The following is a 5,622-nucleotide window of genomic DNA, read 5'->3' on the forward strand; positions in this document are numbered from 1 at the left end:
AATTTCAGTATGACTCAAATATTTGTACAGATTTCAAAATGTCTGTCTGGTTCCAAACATCAACAGATTCAGTAACGCGGATAGTTTAATGAGAGATTCCTGGGTTTATTCATTCTTTTTCAGTGAAGTTTCCCTTCAATATTCGATCAAAAAACAAAAACTGAATTCTAAATCCATTGCATTTTGGCAGATTTCTATTGTGAACTAAAACATTTGCCATTTAGTGAAGAGATATTTGATACCACGGTTTAACTCTGCTCTGAATTTCCTTTGGGTTAGTCCATAGATGCATGTGTTTGTTGATGAACTGAGAATCTGTAGCATGTATCCAACCTGCTGAACAATGTAAACTGGTGCATTTAAATGTTTGACCTGGCAATTAAAATTCACCAATTGCCAGGTCAATGAATGCACAAGGTCATCCATAACAGTACGAAGTTGGCTGATATTGCAAACAATAAAATCATAGAATTTCTCCGGTTCTTCATTTCGGGATCACAGCCATTTCTGTCTCTGTTCCAGAGTTCTCTGCGCATTTTAATTTTTGCTATAATGTGCATGACAGTTAAAACATTGAAGAGCAAGATCAAACATATCGGGAATAAAGGGTTGACAATGCTTTCAATGCATTCATATGTCCTCCAGAAAGAAGAAGTCCAGTAGTCAGGTTTACCAATGCAGTACCACGGAACATTGTTAATCACAATCATAGGCGTATATACAATGAAAATAGGAATGCTCCGCAAACAACTTCCCATGAAAACAGCTGATAGTATAGTAATTACTGTTCCCTTGTTAAAGTACCTGCGTTTAATGTTTGAATAACAAATAGCTGCACATCTATCGAATGTAAAAGCTACTGTAAACCATACAGAGCAGTTAATAGACACAGCATACAGAACATGTCTGAGAGAGCAAACAGCAGTTAAAAACATGACACTAATTGAGAAATACATATTATTAATGCGGTGTAGAAGCACATCAGTCACCACCACAGCGAGATCAGCTCCTGCCATAGCCAACAGGTAGTACGAGATACATTCAGAGAGACCACACTTACCCCGAGACAGGACCACTATAGCCATAAGGTTGACTGTAAAAACAGGGTTATGATATCTGTTAATGTTTTCATAAACTGGATGTAAGTTTGCTCAGTGAGCTGGAAGGTTCATTTCCAGATATTTTGTCACCATGTGAAGTAACATCATCAGTGAACCTCCGGTGAAGCGCTGGTGTTATGACCTGCTTTCTGTTGATGTGTTCACGTTTCCATGGACTGCTGATGTCATTTCCTGTTCTTTTTCTCAGGGGGTGGGATACGAGTCAATATGTTTGTCGGTAGAGTTCCTGTTGGAATGCCATGCTCTAGGAATTCTTTTGTAAATATTAGGCTTGTCCTAGGGTGGATGTGTTGTCCCACTCAAAGTGGTGTCCTTCTTCATCTGTATGTCAGTATACTAGTGAGAGTGGTTCATTTCATTTTGTGGATAGTTGATGTTCATGTATCCTGGTGGCTAATTTTCTGCCTGTTTGTCTAATGTATTGTTTGTTACAGTCCTTGCACGGTATTTTGTAAATGACATTAGTTTTGCTTGTTGTCTGTATAGGGCCTTTCAAGTTCATTAGCGGCTGTTTTAATGTGTTGGAAATGACTACCAGACTACTCAGACCTCTTGGCATCATGGTAGCCCACAAACCAACCAACAAAATAAAAATAAGCCTTCCAGCTCAGCGAGCTAACTTACATGCCTATTATCAACATGAAATACAAATCTCTCAAAACTCACTTTCATAAGCATTTGTGTTTTGAACAATTGAATTAAATTTCTGACGACAGTTTCATTAGGATTCTTTTATTTTATACACATACATTTAACTGTGTACTTAGACTTCATTGATGTATGAATTGATCCAGTGGTGATGCAATACTCAACACCATAACAATGGGTGCAACCAAACTGAAATGACAATTACAAAAAGAACATGAGGCGTGTGTACGGATAAACTCGAGGAAGGGGAGATGATGGTTTGTATATGGAGTCTGACAGCACAGAGATGGGCGTTTAGCCCAAACTTGTCCATGCCAACCAAAATGTCCATCCAGGTGAACTCCATTTCCCTGCATTTGGCTCATATCCTTCTAAACATCCATGTATTCATCCCAAATGTCTTTTAAATCTTGTTAGTTTACCCGCCTCAACCACTTCTGCTGGCAGATCATTCCATATGTATACCAGCCCCTGTTGCCCCTCAGGTTTCCTTATATGCTTTCCCTCTCTGACCTTAAACTGATGCCCTCTAGTCCTCGATTCCCCCACCCTGGGAAAAGACTGAGAACATTAACCCTATCCATGCCTCTCCTGATCTTATACACTTCCATAAGATCCCTCCTCAGTCTCCCATGCTTGTCCTAATTTATCCAACCTCTCCCTATAGCTCAGACCATTGAGTCCTGGCAAAATCCTTGTAAATTTCTTCTGCATTCTTTTTGGGTTAATAACATCCTTCCTATAGCAAGGTGACCAAAACTGAATACAATGCTCCAAGTACAGACTCACCAATGTCCTGTACAATTACAGCATATCTTCCCAACTTCTATACTCACTGCCCTGACTGATGATGGCCAGTATGCCAAAACCCTCTTCACTGTCCTGTATCTACTTGTGGCTGTACTTTCAGAGAACTGAGTTCCACTACACTCCTTAAGGCCATACCATTTACCATGAAACTCCTGCCTTGATTTGACTTTCCAAAATGCAAGACCTCACACTTATCAATATTAAACCGTTTGGTTATTATTATTGTCACCTGTAACCAAAATACAGTGAAAAGCTTTGATTTCTAGCAGGACTGGTAGTATGCTCACAAAGTCTCTTTCAAACTATTTCTCCCTCCCTCTTTGTTTTTCTCCATTTCTGTTTCTCGAAATTACACTGACATTTTACAAGCAACTAGGCATATTCTCTCTCTTTCTCTCTCTCTCTCATTCTCCCAGTCTAGCGACTGGAGCCTTGTTGTTTGTCAGCTCCTCTCCACAAATAATATGAAGAAATATTGAACATACATGGAGCATTACCGACTGCATGGCAGATTCCTTTGAAATAAAGTCGAACAATAGGATCATCAGAAATGTGAACGATCTGTGTACATTCAAATGTATTCCAATTCATTGTCAATTTTACACACCCGTTCGGTCAAAACGTTATCAAAGTCAAAAGATCAGTAATGCTTCTGAAGGGAAGATGCATATTACGCCTTGCGCCTTAATCAGCAGACATTGTTGAGTAGATGTACTGATCCATGACAAACAGCTAATGGTAATAAGTAAGCAAGAACTAATACAACGAGGAACTCAAAACAAACAAGAAACAATGTGAGGCAAGCAGCTGGACCGCAAAAGGAAGCAAAAATGATTTGCATATCTAACTGCTTTGTATGATTATAATTACCTGGCATAGCAATCACCACAAGGACTGGGTAGTAAATCCGTTCGATCTGATAAATTACTGGATAATCCATTGCATGTGAGGCGAAACGATCCTGTGAGCTTGGGAACAAGACACTCACTGAATGAATGGGATTTCAGTGCAGTCCTGAGTTATTGTGAACTGATGCATCCGGGGAATTAATTAGAGACAGGAAAAGAAAATAAGTAAATGGAACGTGTCATTTCACTAACTTCAATGGGATTCAGGTAAAAACAAATGTGACCCACACATTTGACAGAGAGTTGTTAACACTTAATGGGATATTTATATATTTGGTGAATGATGAGGTATCTGTGGATTGTTATAGATTAGATTACTTACAGTGTGGAAACAGGCTCTTCGGCCCAACATGTCCACACCGACCCTCCGAAGAGCCACCCACCCCGACCCATTCCCCTACACCTAACACTACGGGCAATTTAGCTTGGCCAATTGACCTAACCTGCACATCTTTGGACTATGGGAGGGAACTGGAGCACCCGGAGGAAACCCACGCAGACACAGGAAGAATGTGCAAACTCCACACAGACAGTTGCCTGAGTCGGGAATTGAACCCAGGTCTCTGGCGCTGATGAGGCAACAGTGCTAACCACTGAGCCACCGTGCCACCCACCGTGCCCACTGTGCCACCGTGCCCACTGTGTTGTGACTGTCATCTTATAAGAAGCTCTAAATTATTTGCATAACTCTTCAAACAAGATTGAAATATAGACAGGCCAATGATTTAGTCATCTCTGGGAATGCAAAGTAAAGACTGGCAGAAGGAGAGCTGAAACAAATCAGACTCCTCCCAGCTAATTTCAGGAGTCATGTGTTAAATTGTCAGTGATGTGCCGTGAGGACCTTACCAACAGCTGAGCGGACCAATATCACAGGGAAAACCACCATCAGCTGGGGTCTCTGCTTAACCAACGTCTCCATCTCAGCAAAGGTGGCGCTGGAGTGTTGTACTGGATGGGGACTCAGGTACTGGACCAACTGGAGGCAAACACAGGCTGATAGTCCTTATCCAGTCTCGCAGTTCAGGAAAGCAAATGTGTCAGTCCCTTCTCCACGATTACAGCTCGTTAATTCCTCTTTAGTAAAATGCTTATCAGTCTCTGCTTAAAGCTGAAAGATACGTTGAACTTCAAGTTCCAAATATGCTTTGAAATTGAAAGTGAAATGAAAGAGATGTGGTTAGAGTTATGTTTGGACTCTCCAAGCCAGAGCCGATCCTGCATCTGTCCAGACGCATCTTAAATGAATCTACTGTGCCAGCCTCGACCACCTCTGCTGGCAACGCGTTCCAAACACCCACCACCCTCTGTGTGAAGCACTTGCCACATGTATCCCACTTAAACTTTCCACCTCTCACCTTGAAAGCATGAGATTTCTGTTTTCAAGATGCATTCACTTTTAAGTCGCACTGATTTCCTGCATTTATATGCTGGAATTGTAACATACCCATAAAAGACAGCATAGTCTCGATGAATCTTTCAGTTAACAAACTTGTGAGTTGTTCGTGTGTTTAGATATCATACCTTCAGTCAGATGAAATGTCGAACTACAATAGCACAATAGCATATTGCTATCAGATACTCAGTGCGAAATACAAATAAAGTACACTTTTGGAAAGATACTTTCAATTCACTCCATCACCAAATTGAAAGTTATCTGTGTGATGTTGTTCTGAGGGAACAGATACAGTAACTTGGGATGACAGTGTCAATTCTCACATCGGCTGAGTTTACCATAAAACTCTTGCCACCTCAGATTTGTTCCTCACCTGTAACATGGTGACCCTCACATTAAATCACCCTGAATTGTCTCCGTCTAATGTGGGCAGCCCTATGATCCTCTCTGTTGATGCCGATTTTACCAATAACTTACCATGAAATGGGAGGGGGTTTTGTAGGTGCTGAAAGTACTGTTAGAGCTGAGTGGTCTTGTAAGGATTGTTGGGCATTGCAGGAATAACAAGACTGTTCTGACGAAAGGATTAACACTTACTTTGAAGTTGACTGCCATTTGTGTTGGCGATAGAATTCTCAATAATTGTTCTGGCTGGAGGAACGTTGACAGTTCGTGAAAGTATTGAACAGCTGGAGTGTTTCTGAGTATGGATGCAGGTTAGCTCGTTGAGCTGGAAGTT

The 5,622-nt window shown here is 41.0% G+C and overlaps 1 pseudogene; it reads right to left on the reverse strand.

Annotated features, from left to right (window-relative positions):
* Positions 1-204: 204 nt before the first annotated feature.
* Positions 205-3,519, reverse strand: LOC148138320 (putative G protein-coupled receptor 139; annotated as a pseudogene).
* Between the last annotated feature and the right edge of the window lie 2,103 nt (positions 3,520-5,622).

The sequence above is a fragment of the Chiloscyllium plagiosum genome, unplaced genomic scaffold (assembly GCF_037043375.1).
Source record: "Chiloscyllium plagiosum isolate Xiang-an unplaced genomic scaffold, Cpla_swu_hap1 HiC_scaffold_40, whole genome shotgun sequence".
Lineage (NCBI taxonomy): Eukaryota > Metazoa > Chordata > Chondrichthyes > Orectolobiformes > Hemiscylliidae > Chiloscyllium > Chiloscyllium plagiosum.